Here is a 15,588-nt window from a genome sequence, read left to right as displayed (position 1 = left end):
ATTGAAGCAGAAGGGCGGTTTCATATCCCTCGTAAGCGACGTTTCTAAGAATATAGCTTCTGCCTAGAAAGTCATCAGCTGCGTCAAGCGAACAGCACTAGGAAATAATTTACTCCTAACGGAATGTGAATAAGTGGGTTGATGTTGTGTCCAGTTTCAGCTGGAGTGTCGTAAGTCTGACTGCGAGAGGTCCTGTAACACCTTCTTGCCATGCTTTATGTCCCTATATAACCACTGTTTTCCTCTCAAGCCTAGCAAAGAACACAGAAAGCTACTTCAACCGCGCATAACTATCGGGCATGGTGTTGTGAAGGTAAAGGATGCGCAATCAAAGGACGAACCACGAAGAAAGACACAGGGACACACACAAGCGCACTAACAACTGTTTATTTCTTCTTTGAAACGCTTACTTATACACCTGACCACGTGGTTCTTTCTTCGTGGTTCGTCCTTTGATTGCGCATCCTTTACCTTCACAACATCATGTACCAACTAGGCCCTACCCAAGTTTTGTTGAAGTTTTGTTTTATCGGGCATGGGTAGCATCGAGGATACATATATCTTAGACACTACATTTCTGTAGAATTTGTGCATAGGTAGTAAGTATCACTTGCAAAAATTGTAAGTATCGGAGTATAGGTGCCGAATATACCTTTTTAGCATATCGTGCCGAAGGTTTTGAGGTGTCGTTATACTTTGGGCCGTCGGCACCCACTCAGGTGGTAGTGCAGTGAAAAGAGCGAAAAGTTATTTATTTATTTATTTATTTATTTATTACCTCAAAGGCCCCGGTTGTGGAGCATTACATGAGGGATGGGCGGATTACATGCAGATTATATAAAGATTACAGAGTACATAAAGATCAGGATACATAAAGATTACAGTATACATTACAGATTACAGTAAGTTATGAATAGACGTTGACGATGCCATTGGCCCTGTAAGTATTCTTTCTTTCTATGTTCGTAGGTTGTCAAGTAGACAACATATGTGTTTCTCCTCTGCACTAATGTTGACAGAAAGAAGAAGGAGACAGGCTCATTGCTATAGTAGAAATAATACTCATTCACCCCTATTTCAAGCTGCCCGCAGAAACTGAAGACTTTCGCCTTCATGCTCAGGAGCTTGCAGAACATTTCTTGTTTACTTTGTCAGCACGATAAAGGTGACGCACTCTTCCACAGTGGGGGTGAATGGGGTTATCATCATCATTATCATCGGCTGACGCATTCCGTTCATTTGGAGAACCAACGCTACAAGCCGTAATTGTCAAGAGGCGCCTGTGAAACAAGTTCATCAAATATACTTCTAGGATCCTCGAGCCGGCATGGCTTTGATTCACTCATGAAACACAACACGGCAAAGTGCTCCTGTGATAATGTGGAGACTTTCCTTTTCATTTGTTTTGCTTAAATCACGGCCGCATCACGGGGTTCTTTCGGACCAGCGGTTTGAGGTTATGCTGTTACTCTACTGCGGTTAACCCTTTCGCTGTCACGGACGTACCGGTACGTTTTCGCGCTTCCCCCCCACAGTGTCACTGACGTACCAGTACGTTCTCTATCGTGCGTTCAAAATTTCGCGCTTGAGCGCAAAGCTGACGCTCTTGGACTATCCGCGCCATCTGTTGAATCTTTCTACAAGTTTGTATTTTCACCCCCTTACTGTTTTGGTACGTGTAGTGAAGAGTACGGAGCGTCTGCCATCCCACCCCTCTCTCTTTGCTGAGTGGCGCGGTCGCTCCGCGTTCGGCGGATCATGACGCGCGCGTGTGTGGTTATGGGTCCAAGGGTTGTTCTGCCGTCTGCCGCTGTTTTGCAGGTTTTTATTTTTCTTCTGTCGGCGTGTGAGCTACGGCGCTTCAAGTTCAAGGGCGCGCGCCGTTGCCACTCCGAGAGTCAAAGAAACCGACACATGACTCGATCGCTGCTTTCGCTTCGCTCTCTCGTCGCACCCTCGCTTGCGGCTGGCAGCAGCAAACGTAAAGCGCCTCTAACTTTGTTTTAGCCTTTTTCCATCTCCCTCTCTCATCTTTATTACACAGCGTCCCATTGCTCTCCGTTTTGCGGGCCACTAAAAGCATACCCCTGCTGCGCGCGGTTACTTTCGGATATGGCTGACCGCGCGGGACCTTCCTCTGCGCATTGGAGCGGTGGATCTTCCGATTCTGAATACGAGCCGAGCTCGGATTCGGACAGCGTCTCATCCGAGGAAGAGGAGAGTTCCGCATCGTCAGATTCTGATGTTGAAACAGCGGGACCATCATCCCGGTAGCGTGCGACACTGGGGGTGCGTCACGGGCAGAAACACCCGACAGCGAAAGGGTTAAGTAAAAAAGAAGCTGTAAATAACAGTGATCCGCAAGTAATGTTTTGTGTGATGAAATCTTTTCCCGCTTTGATTATTTATTTTATTTTGTTGGGAATTGGAAGTGGGGTTCATTTCTTTCGAAAAGAAACTTGAACACAAGCCAAAAACTACAAAAAATGTTTACTGCATTCGAATAAGTGCGAAATCACATACTTTTGCTAACGATGAGCAGGCAGTGTCGCGGAAGGGAGCTCTAGCGCTAGATCAGCTATGAACGCGGAGGAGACGATTTTGTTCAGAACCATAGGGTTAGTGACACGTATAGGAAGACGAAGCGAGGGCAGTGCCGTGGGACGGAGAGCGCGCGCTAGGCGAACAGGCAACGGAAGATTCTGCTCGAGGTTAGTACCCAACGGGTTAGTGCTGTTACGTTTCGTATTATTCTGAGCTTCGAGACAGTGGGTTTCAGATGGACATCCGCTTGTCTGCCCAAATTCCTTCGGGCTGATCCCACGGGCTCGCGGTGCTTTTACGTTTCAAATTCTTCTGTGCATCGAGACCGCGGTGTGGAGATGGCCGTCCGCTGCCTGGGAAGTTTCATAACGGCCATCTACTTGGGCCACAGCAGCAAGGTGTCGTGTGCGTCGGCGGCGACGGCGGTGCTCTGCGTGATTCACGGCGGATGCGGCAGAAGTTGTTTACAGCGAGCAACGACGCCTGTATACTCGCGCTTCTGAAGAGACTTCTCCTCTTGCCTTGTGCGGAACCCCAAGCGCGAGTGAAGCTTCGGCATTCCGTCCACACGGAGAGCTGTGCAGTTCAGGTGTCTGGCCTTGGCCCCCACTTGGATCTCCTTCCGTGCTTGTCATCACTGCTGCAAGAACGGCCGGGACAGCATTTTGCCGGATGTGGCAAGAGTGTGTCGGGGACGTCCTGGTGGGCGGTTCCCGAAAAATGTACACGTGACCTAAACTACCATGATTGGACGCTTTTAATCGAGCTAAATTAGGAGGTCCCCCCGACAGTCGTGTACTATGGGACCTCCTTCTGTACTGATTTTATTGTATTTGTATTACTATGTGCGTTTTAAATAAACTTGAAACTTGAAACTTGAAAAAAAAAATTCCCCAACCAGGGACCTAGGGACAAGGGACCCCTTAAAAGGAGCCGCAGTGCTCATTTTTTAGTACCGAAATTTCCTTCATCACCATGTAAACAAATCTCTGCTAAGTTTCTCTCTTCCTCGACCCGTCTCCGCATCGGCGTCAACCCCGATGCCCGAGTGCCTGCAGCCCGACTTCTGACTTGGTTTTTCGCTACCCGTTGAGTCCGCTACCGGAGCAGACACAACAGAACAGTGCATGCGCACTAAACGGCGGTAGGCCTGACTAGGCCTTGGCTTCCTCATATAGACAGCAGTACACGCCCCTAGGGCTCAAACAACACAGACAAACATAAATTAAATAATTATCTTGATATCTATACACGCCTGTATAGAATATTCAAAGAAAGTAGTAAAACTTATACAGGTTTTACACAGAAAACAACACTGCACAAGAAGCGAAAACTTAAATTTCATGCCGTAGAATTCTGATACAAAGACGACTGTTGCCCTTTTACCCTTTAACGAATAACATTAAACTTCAAACGTCTTGAAAACCTAGGGCTGGGGAAATACCTTTTAGAGTTTCGCACGCGCTCAGAGCTTGCACCTTTTATCCTTGGGTAAAGGCAGGAGCAGACGGCAGACACTGCAGTTGTAAACAGTTTCAAGTTTATTCGTATGTAGTGAAGTGCTGAGAGCCCGGCTCGCATGAACAACAGTACCTTTAAAAAAAAGATTTCGCCAGGCTGCTTAAGGAAGTGTTCATTTCAACCCCACCATGGCTTCATTCAAACGCTGAAGTTTCAATGAAATCGCGTTCCCCGGCAGTGCCGCTTAAAGAAATTCGTGTGGCCAGAATCATTTTTGCCCTTTCAGATACGCTGCGCTATATCAAATACAATAAAAACTCCCCAAAATACAAAAAAAAAATTCTCAGGATATCATTGTACAATCTTTATTTATAGGTGATTTCTGTCGGGTATCGAAGTATCGAGGATAGAGGATCGAGTATCTGTGCTTGAAATCTATTTTGGTTCGGAATATTGTGTCGGTATCGAAAATACACGGTGGCTCACTGCTTATGGCATTCAGCTGCTCACCCGAAAGATGCGGGTTCGATCCCGGCCACAGCGGTCGAATTTCGATGGAGGCGAAATTCTAGAGACCCGTCTGCTGTGCGATGTCAGAGCACGTTAAATAACCCTAGGTGGTCGAAATCTCCGGATTCCCTCACTACGGCGTCCCTCATAGCCTGAGTCGCTTTGGGACGTTAAACCACATGAACCAAACCAAACCTAAGCAATTTTTGAGTGCATCGGTTATCGATACCGAAAATAGTTTTCCTAACTATCGTGCCCAGGTCCGGTAATTATGAAAGAATAGGAATGAAGGCTCGAAGTGCATGGCAGTGTTTTTCAACAACAATCAAGGCAAGCCTGAATTCTCTTTTAGCCTTACGAAAGCGCCCAATACGGTTTAATTTTTTTTAATGCGATGTTTATTGCCTCAGGGCATAAAACGGCATGTAATGATAAATGAGGATGCCTAAATAACAGTGCTTCATACACCGCTTGGACACAAGGACCTCATCATCGTTCACTGCTCGATTTCATTAGATCAGCGAACCTTTACTCATTTTTTTAGGCAATGCGGTTTAATTATCTTGGGTACAGCCCGCTACTACACAACACAAATTACAGACGAAGAAACCCACGCAAGAAACCCACGATGCCATTCATTCCAGCGGCCGTGTGTAGCAGCCTCAAGCTATTGTCAACTAAGAATGACGCACGCAGTGCATTTCGGCTGACTTTTAGTCGTATAAGCTGCCGCGCCATAGGGCTTCTTTTTACCGCAGACTTAAAAGTGTTACTTTTTGGATTTTTCAAGGACAGCAGCTAAACCCATGCAACACTGCTATCTAACTGCTGCCGACTAACCGGGAAATTAAGAAACGCCGTCTTGCTTATAAAAAGCCATGCTTAAGCACCTTTAATGACTGTTGACGCATGTAAAGCTGTATTGCTAACAGTTGCAAGAAAATGACTGGCTAGCATCAATCGCAAAGCAGTAAAAGGTAACGAGGTCATGAGCGGCGTATAGAAGCAGTCGAACTGCTGCTCAAGCGCTTGGACGAATGAATGTTCTGTTCGAGCTCTTTCTTGGGCAGAGTAACCCACCAGGAAGTTGGACAGCGACCAAAAGGCCGCCTTAGCGCACGCTGACAAGTAAGCTATCCTAGCTTACCGAGGCACGATGCTGCGGAAGCTTTATGAGGAATGATGGCAGAGAATCCACACAAAGGACACACACACACGCACAAAAAAACGTGTACAGAGAAGAGAGTCGTTAAGTCTGCGTGTATTCCATTATGTTGTGTTTACGTTCGCTTACATCACACTTCGTATTACAGGAAGCTAACTATACCCCAACTATCAACCAGCTGTCCAAGAAGAAGCTCTGTCCAGATATGTGAGTGTAAGAAACAAATTATCGTCGCCTGAATTTGTCCCACCAATAAAGAGTTCTACGACAATGTTGAGCGGCAAAAAAATGGGGGATAAGAAAGCATAATAATAAATTGTACATAATGCCTATTATCACAAATATATAATGATCAGGGAACAACTAATTTGAGCAAAATAAGTTACACAGAGCCTTTTTTCTCTACTCTTGCTTTGCTCTCTACCAGCCGGCTGCGCTGCCCTCTGTATGCAAGAACGTGATGAGTGGTGCGCCACGACAACACCAATGTCATTCGACGTTTTCGAAGCGATACCTGTAATCTTCTTTCCTCCTTCACATCCGAAATCATATACCACGCAAGGCATTGAGCACATCGATGAGCCTTTGAGATCGATCGTATTTTCGTAGTTTCTGAATTTTGGGCGATTTTGAAGCGTTCCTCGAAAGAGGCAATGCGCTCGCAACAGATTCTTAAGTCGGCTCGTTGGTCTAGGGGTATGATTCTCGCTTCGGGTGCGAGAGGTCCCGGGTTCAAATCCCGGACGAGCCCGGTAACTTTTTTTTTACATGAGCTGTAAAGCAAAACCAAAATAGGCCAACGTGGTAGCTTCATTTCCAGCCATCCGGAGCTGAGAATGTCACAGCTACGTCACTGCTGTCCTAAAAACGGCACACTAGTGTTGCCACAAGTTCCACCCCGTCGACTCTAAGCATGAACCTTCTTCGAAGAATAAGGCACCTGACTCAGATTTTGACGAAAGAATTCATCCTCAAACTGAAAAACACAGAATGCCTTAATTATGCATGAACCCGTGTCAGATATCTCACTTGTTGCAGCAAAATAATAGAAATGAGTACAGAGAGTGGAGACGGCTGGAGACAAAATGCTGAGGAACCTTCTTTCAAGCATGAAAGGCTCCGTAGGCCCCGTCCACGCACTATTAGCTGGGCTGCGTAGTGATCTGCGTAGTGGTGGAGTGTAGCAGCAGACGCTGCTACTTTCCTAACCTGGCTCGTTGGTCTAGGGGTATGATTCTCGCTTAGGGTGCGAGAGGTCCCGGGTTCAAATCCCGGACGAGCCCTTTTTTCTTTTTTGTGGGAAGTACGCTAACCTGCCATTACTATTTTTATTTCAAGGTTTCTTTTACCCCGAGCCGAAACCATTACTCCCCATTCTCTACGTATTGTTGTTAAGTTTCATTATGTTTAATGTTGCGTTAACACGTTTTGGCGGGCTATTTGGTTAAAAGTATCTTGAATAAGCAGCGCGAATGAAGACGAGCACAAAAGACAAGGACCAACGCTGTGTCGTCCGTTTCCTTGTCTTTTGTGCTCGTCTTCGTTCGCGCTGTTTATTCAAGGTGCTTAACCAACTAGCCCGCCTGAACGCGTTAACGCAACTTACTTCTTGTTCTTCGGGCGTTCCTACGGGGTATCTTCTAAAAACAGCGCTGTGTCGTCCGTTTCCTTGTCTTTTGTGCTCGTCTTCGTTCGCGCTGTTTATTCAAGATGTTTAGTATGATGAGGTAGGCGCGTCATAGTAAATGTATGCAAAGCCAAACAGCCTCGCAAGAAACCACCAGGATCTTATACGGCGGGCTGCTACCAGGTGTTGAATGGAAGCCCGTAATTAATTTAAAAAGAAACGGCTTTTTGAGGAAACAGTATGGCTTTTGCAGCATAGTAATAGTGTTGGCGGTCACCACAAAATCGTTCATGCATGTAAACTAGTAAAAGCACAGCTGCTAAATTTGAGGTAGGGAAGGGAGAAAACCACTGGTTTAAGAGCTGTGTACTCTAGTTTGCTCGTGTCCGTGTATCGAAGCTTGCGCCTGCATTTTTTTCAAAATCAATGTGCACCATAGCTCCATTTTCTGCCTTGTTAGCCAATACACTATTTGCCTTTATATGTATTAGTCAAATACATGGTTATAACTATAAATTGGTGGCTGGCTGTCAGTAATAGCCAAGTTAGGGTTTAGAATTTCCAAAACGAGATTAGCATCGTGGCTGTGGCTCAACAAATTGTGCCTATTTTTCGCGCAATTGGAAAGTCGTTCACTTGCTCACAGCGTTCAGGGACGTCCATCATATCGCGACGCTTCGCTCCAAGGCACAGGTTCGACGTGACATATTCTGTCCCACCCGCGCTGTAGTTACTGTTGTGCCCGCTGTACCAGCCAAGGAGCCTTCTCTACAAAAAGAATATTATTAGTAATCAAAGGCAAAAAATGTGGTGTACGCAGATTAGAGGAGTTACCTCACATGAGCAATTTACGGAAGCAAATGTACGGCTAAAAATGAAAACATGTCATTAAGGTCATATAAATCGCAATTTATATCAGAAAAAGAATTATTTGTTGTTTAAGTCAAAATGACTAAATAATTTACCAGCCTTAACTCAGGAATTGTCGGTAGTACCTTTCTAACATTGAACTACTATCTGATTTTTTCCTGCTACGTTCGAGGAAAACTTCTTGTGCCGCCCTGCGCCGACGCATCAAGAAAAGACTAATCTAGATCAAATGACTTGTTATTTAAACTAAGATCCTACCTCGTGCCTGATGCTAGCCGTAAAATTTATAATGCATGTTTCCGTTCATGCCTGACGTGTGGTCAACGACAGTCGAGAGAGAGAACCTTAAATTCTTTTTTATCATAGTAAAATCACACAATGGGGGAAATTGAAAACGTACCATTAACTGGCAGCACTGCTCCGAATTTTCCAGATATAACAGACTTGAGATAAAAGAGCTGTTTAAAAAAAAGTATCGATGGAACTTTTTGTCAGTATACCAAGTAAAGGGCTCGCAGTTTCAGGAAAAATATCAAGTTAAGCAGTACCCATAGGAAATACCACAGAATTTATTGGTTATGACCAGAGCACGCACAAATTGTGGCCAATATTATTGTCATTAATACCACAACTCTTGAATGATTGTCCTGACGTATACAACATACTGCACTATAGAATGGCTCGAATACAATTTAAGAAGGAAGTTGAAGATATATTTCTCTATCAGCATAACGTGCGAAACTCACTCCCTAGGTGATTTTTCATTTCATGCTTCATTTCATGGAAGCATTTGCGTTGGCTGTCAAAGTTATTGTGGTGTTTTCGAAATTGGTTTCGAATTCTTATAGATGATATTTATGTTTCGCTTGTCCTTCGACATGATTGATTAGAAATATTGATGGAGGTGGAAACCTTTACTGTATTTTAATTTATGCACTGTTTTGGGTCGGCATAAGTTGTGTAGGGAAGTGTACATGTTCCCATTTGCAGGTAGCGCGGACAGGGCGGCACAGGTTAGCCAGGCCATTTCCGGGCCTTTAGCTATGCCTTCTGAAGCAGTTTTCAAGATATTGTCTTGAAGAAAGAAAGGAAGAAAGAAAGAAAGAAAGAAAGAAAGGAAGAGAGAAGGAAGGACAGAAGGAAAGGAAGGAAAAAATAAGGAAAGAAAGAAGGAAAGAAAGAAAGAAGGAAGGAAGGTTAGTGGGGTTTAACGTCCCAAACCGACTGAGGCTATGAGGGTCGTCGTAGTGGAGGCCTATGGAAATTTCGACCACCTGGGGTTCCTTAACGTGCACTGACATCGCACAGTACACGGGCCTCTAGAATTTCGCCTCCATCGAAATTCGCCCGCTGCTGCCAGGATCGAACCCGCGTCTTTAGGGTCAGCAGCCGAGCACCATAACCAGTGAGCCACCACTGCGGCGGCGAAATAAGGAAAGAGAGAGAGATAAAGAAAAAATTTCGACGATTACGTTACTTCCTAATGCGAAATTTGAGCGCAGCTCATCAGCTGTTTCAGCTTTTTGATAGATTGAAGCAAAGAATTCGAGCAAGACATGTTTGTATAATTACAGAAAACTTGTTATTTTTCACACATATTCCTTTCTCAAAAAACACTCTACTTACAGTTCTTGATTCTCATGAAGGAAGCATTGTGAACGGAGAAATAGATGAACATATGCACGACTTGCTGCACCAATTCCTGGTTCTCAAAAACGAGGTCTGCGCAAGTATTTCGCGAGGTTGTCACAGCTGTGGGAGCCGTTACGAGCGAGAGGAACGTGATGTCCTCCCGCATAAGTGGTCAGAAATTCCCGCTCGTCTTTACATCTACATGAAAGTCCCCACCAACCCTGCCACCGTGGCAGGTGGCAGCGTTTCTGGATGATGATGATGATGATGAAAACTTTATTTGGAACAAGGAAGTTTTGGACACGTCGGTCCTTGGTCCCCCGCATGGCCCCACTGCACTCAAAGGTTCATGTCCCGGAGGCTCATGACGCTGGCAGCCCGGCATGTGGCGATGGTTTGCTTGGCCGGGTCCTCGGAGCGCGGTAGTGTCTCCCAAGCCTCCCAAGTGGTAAGGTGCTCCAGGCCCCGCGGGGGAGGATCCGCCGGGCAGAAGAAAAGAATATGGTCGAGAGTGGCTTTGGGGTTGTGGCAGAGGGTACAGGACTTGGTGATATCACGAGCGTATATAAGGGGAGGGCAAAGTGCGTGTTTGGAGCCGCCTCCAAAGTGTCTGATGGTAATTGTCGAGGGAGGGATGAGGTGGGGGGTAGAGCCGACTCTCGGCTTTGCAGGCCTGCGTCATTTCACTGAATGAGTGCATGCGCTCCCTCGAGAACCCCATGTCGGAGGCCGCCGGTGCCCGGTTGAGAGAAGCTCGGGCTAAAGCGTTGGCGGCCTCGTTTCCGGGATTCCCGGAGTGGGCAGGCACCCATATCAGCTCCACATGGCAGGGCGGGTGCGCGGCGAGGGAGTCCAGTATGCGAAATGCAGGTACGTGAACTCTCCTGCGAGCAAAATTTAGTACGCCAGTTTTAGAATCTGACAGTATATATCCAGCCTCCGTGCGTGTGATGGCCAGGGCAATGGCGGTCTCTTCGGCCTCCTCGGAAGTGGCAGCGGGGGATATGTGAAGGGTGGCAATCTGTTGGAGGGAGGGGTTTGTGATGGCTACAACCACGTCTTCGCCTGTGGCACCTGCCAAGGGGCTGAGTAAGGCGGAGGAGCGAACTCTGCGGCGCCTGCAGACAGGAACTCTTCTCTGTCCTGCCATAGCAAAACACTTCGATCCGAACACAGATGGGCGCTGCCCGCACTATGGAGAGATCTGCGATATCTTGCACATGGTGTGGGCATGTAATCAGAATCCTCACCTTTCCCCTTCCCCCACCCCCACCCGAGAGGCATGGGAGACTGCCTTCCTCAACTTCTTCACACTGGAGTCCCAAAGGGCTCTAGTAAAGCGGGCGCGAGACGAGGCCTCGTCGTGTGGTGTCCCGGACTAAGGATACCGACCATGCAGCAGGGTTTTTTGACCCTCAAACTCTCTTTGATTACTAAAATTTTTCACCACCACCACCACCACCACCACCACCCAAACGGCAAACGGTTCCGCGCCATAGTGTTTGTGGAGCGCCCGAGCGCGAGCTCTGCGTCGAGGTTCGTGGTAGGTGGTGCATGCTTTTGGGGAGAGGTTTTATAAGCACAACGTTGTCAACGGCAAAGCATGCAGCGCACATCTGTCACTACCGCCACGTAGCTTAAAGCACGATTGAGGTGTCCACTGTTCCAAGAGGGCAGTTATGCGCCTTTCCTCTGGTTCAGGTATCCACCGAGATGTGGGAGACAGATATTGCGCATTTACTTTCCTCAAAAACCAATTTATAAATTTTATCCCCTGCTTTCCAAGCCCCCGCTCTATTGGTTTCGCAATTGTGGGAGAGAGAGAGAGACAGAGAGAAAACTTTATTAGAACAGGAATTCGGGGCACGCCCCAGGGTCCCCGCACGACCCCACTCCACTCAAGTGTTTATGTTCCTGAGGTCCATAACACTGGCAGCCCGGCCGGTGGCGATGGTCTGCACGGCCGGGTCCTCCGAGCGCAGCAGGGTCTCCCAGTCCTCCCAGGTCTTCAGGTTCTCTAGGTCCCGCGGGGGAGGGTCCGCCGGGCAGAGGGAAAGGATGTGGAGGGAAGAAGCGAAGGGTTCTGGGCATAGGGCGCATGCCGGAGTAGGGAAGGAGGGATGATAGGGGGCTAGGGTAAGGGGCGAGGGGAGAGTGTGTGTCTGTAATCTGCGCCAGAGTGTTGCGTATCTTGTATCTAGGGAGGGGTGGGGCGGAGGGTAGAGCTGGCGTGAGGCTCTGTATACCTGGGTCAGCTCACTGAATGAGTGCATGCGCTCCTTCGTGAATCCAGCATCCGAGGCCACCTGAGCCCGGCTTAAAGAACCTCGGGCTAAAAGATTGGCGGCCTCGTTTCCGGGATTCCCGGAGTGCGCAGGCACCCATATCAGCTCCACTTGGCGGGGCGGGGGTGCATCGGGCGAGTCCAGTATGCCAAAAGCAGGGACATGGATTCGGCCTCGAGCAAAATTTAGAATCACAGTTTTTGAATCACTGAAAATGTACCGGGCTTCCGTGCGGGTGATTGCGAGTGCAATGGCGGCTTCCTCTCTGGGAGACAGATACTGCGCAATGCCTTTGCTCAAAAAAGTACCGAAGACACTGGAAATTCTAAAGTGCGTATGGCGAAAGCCTTGTGGTCAACCCACTGCCGCTTTCCCGAACCGCTTGGCGCGGAATCACTGGGTCGCTTCGGAGCTATGCGTCTCACTCACTCGAATGCAAGGAGACGTCTGGCGAAGGAGCGGCGGTACAGCTGCCACCGCCGACGCGGGCGGCTCGTTCTACCACTACTGTGTGACGTCACGGTTGGTATGCAAAGCTGCGCCTCCCACTGGCGCGCCAGTAGGTAAGCAGGGGAGGAGGTCGAGCTTTTACATTCTCTTTTCCAAGCTCCCACTCCATTGCTTTTATAGCTTAAAGGGTGTCCACTGCTGGTTACAACGGACAACGGCGACAGCCACGTCGCAAACCGCAGAAACGGCTGCCTAAGAGCTGCGCTCTAAAAAAGAAAGGAGGAAAGAAGGAAAGAACGAAGGAAAGAGATAATCATTTAGCAAACTGCCATCGCAAATTAAGAGTTTTTACTCTCATCAGTACAGTTGGTTCCTTCAATTGCATTGTTGACAGCCCTTAGAATAACATACCGGCAAAGAAAGAAAAAAAATGGCTGAGGCTTAGCTAAGGTTAAGCCTAGTCAGATGCGAACCATATTGATGGCTAGGCTTGGTAAAGTTCCTCGCTTTGTTCTTCAGTTGTTGTAGAACGTTGTCGCGAGCCGCATATTGAGCACGCCGCTTAGCCAGACGTTCATCCCGCTCTTCATCGGTCTCTGTGGCACGCTGAAGCTTTCGCTTCTCGTTCAAATCAGCCCTGCTTCTAGGCGGCATCCCAACACCTGGCCGCCTCGTAAGTGCCCAGAGAGCTGTTGTTGTTGTTGTGACTGAGAGAAGGATGAAAAGGAAATTGCACGGGCCTGCCTACTGGCTCGATCCGAGCCACCACCGCTGCCACGTGCAGACAGAGGAGAGTTTAAAGATCAGAGGAAAGAGAAAAAGGAAAGAAAAGACGCGCGTCGCAGCAACCCAAAGGATAGGACAGCAATACACATCTCTCTGTCAGGAGGTCCTATTAGAGAGGTGGAGGAGCTCCGTATTCTGGGCCTTTTCATTCACCAGAGACTCAGACCGGACTCCACTATTGCGAAACTCAAGAGAGTAGGCGAACAGGTAGGGCGCATGATCCGCCGCGTTTCCAACAAGCGGGGTGGTCTGCGGGGCAGGGACGCGCTTCGGCTCGTCTATGCCTTCGTGACTAGCCGGATCCTCTACGCCGTGCCATATCTCCGCACTACTAAGCAAGACGAGGCGCGAATAGACGCCATCATCCGCAAGGCAACTAAGCGAGCCCTGGATCTCCCGGTGGCTACCTCTAATGCCAAACTCAAGGCATTGGGGGTGCTAAACTCCTACCAGGAGCTGCGGGAGGCCCACCTCGTGAACCAATACACGCGGCTCACGCAGACGGCTCCTGGGCGCCAGTACTATGGCGCCATATGCTCTGGGTCTCCCCGCTCCCCCGTAACATGGACACCGACATGCATGAAAACAGACGACAAGCGCGGGCTCGGGCTCTTGAGAGACAACACGGCTCCCGACCCGGTGTATATTATGTAGACGTAGCAGGGCCATCGCCCACGGGATTTTACTCGGCCGCTGTCGTTCACCAGGAAATGCACGTTGATGGACTCTCCTTTCGAGCCCCGAATTCAATGCGGGCCGAGGAAGTAGCGATAGCGCTTGCTGCCGCCCACGCCAATTCGAGAATAATCATCACGGACTCCCGAAAAGCATGTGAACATTACTTGGCAGGGGAGATCTCCCCCTTAGCTGCTTGTATTCTACGACGGACTGCCACTGATCCAACACCCAAACGAATCATTTGGGCTCCTGGCCACCAGGGCTTACGAGGTAATGAGGCCGCTGACGCGGCTGCCCGAGCGCTTACCCACCGGGCTCCTCATCCCAGCTCTTCTGGCTCGGAGACTAACCAGCCGCTGCTGCGATTCAGGGAAATATTAACAAATTATAGCGACAACCACCGCCTTTTCCCGGCCCCTGCAAAAGGGCTGAGTAAGACGGAGGAGCGAACTTTAAGGCGCCTGCAGACAGGTACTCTACTCTGTCCTGCAATAATAAAACATTACGATCCTAACACGGATGGGCGATGCCCACACTGTGGGGAGACCTGTGATATCTTCCACATGGTGTGGGCATGTACTCAAAATCCCCACCTCCCCCCCTCCCCTACCCCTTCCAGAGAGGCATGGGAGACTGCCCTCCTCAACTGCTCCTCGCTTGAGTCCCAAAGGGCTCTGGTGAAACGGGCGAGAGACGGGGCCTCGTCGTGCGGTGTCCCGGACTAGGGACGCCGACCATGTAGCGGGGCCACTCTGTGGCTCCCAAACTCTTTTTTACAATATAAAAGTTTTCACCACCACCACCAGCAACCTGAGGCAAGCTCAGCTTTATACCGCTGCTGTTGCGTCACGTGGTCAGCTGCAGCGCCTCTGATGTGGAGCCTCCACCGCCGCGGCCGACCGCGCGAGCCGGCAGCCCATCATCATCATCATCATCAGAACGTTTATTTCCACCGAAATGAGACTCCTTTTTGGACCCCCCGGCACGCAGGCCTTAGAGAGCCCTACTTAGGAGCCTCGCAAACTAAGGTCTGGTGAAGACACATTGTCTCCTCACGGCCTCAGCCGCCAGACGGATGGCTTGTTGCTGCTTAGCGGGGTCCTCGCTCCGCAGCAAGGTCTCCCAGGCTTCTCTATCTTCTATATTTTGCTCGGCGCCCGGGCTTCCAGCACATTCCCATATGACATGGTCGAGAGTGCCCCTCTCCCCGCACGTTATACACTATTGGTCATTCTCCTCTTTGGAGATTGTTATGTATACCCAGAAGGGGCTTATATGATTCCCCCCTTGCAATCTTCTCCACGCAATTGCCTCCTCTTTTGCGAGGGAACGGTCGGGCGGCGGATAGACCCTCCTGCTCAGCTTATAATGTTCCGTAATCTCGTGGTATGAAATTAGGCTATCTTTCATGTCTATGCGGGAGGGCTGCTCTGCGGCCGCCCGGTGATAGAGAGCTCGGGCAAGCTCGTGCGCAGCCTCATTTCCTGCAATAGACTCATGCGCTGGGATCCATATTATCTCTATGTTACGTTCTATCGGCCTCGCCTCGAGGACGTGTTTGTCCTCTTCCGAGATTCTTC

At 48.9% G+C, this 15,588-nt stretch overlaps 2 non-coding genes across 2 annotated transcripts; both read left to right on the top strand.

Annotated features, from left to right (window-relative positions):
• Window positions 1-6,359: 6,359 nt before the first annotated feature.
• TRNAP-CGG (transfer RNA proline (anticodon CGG)) lies at window positions 6,360-6,431 on the top strand. The gene has a single exon. It is a non-coding gene; the product is annotated as a tRNA-Pro (tRNA).
• A 460-nt stretch (window positions 6,432-6,891) lies between these two features.
• TRNAP-AGG (transfer RNA proline (anticodon AGG)) lies at window positions 6,892-6,963 on the top strand. Its single transcript has one exon. It is a non-coding gene; the product is annotated as a tRNA-Pro (tRNA).
• The last annotated feature ends 8,625 nt before the right edge of the window (window positions 6,964-15,588 follow it).

Source organism: Amblyomma mixtum, chromosome 8 (genome assembly GCF_055824585.1).
Source record: "Amblyomma mixtum isolate Tamu chromosome 8, ASM5582458v1, whole genome shotgun sequence".
Taxonomy (NCBI): domain Eukaryota; kingdom Metazoa; phylum Arthropoda; class Arachnida; order Ixodida; family Ixodidae; genus Amblyomma; species Amblyomma mixtum.
This window is presented reverse-complemented; position numbering and strand designations above follow the sequence as displayed.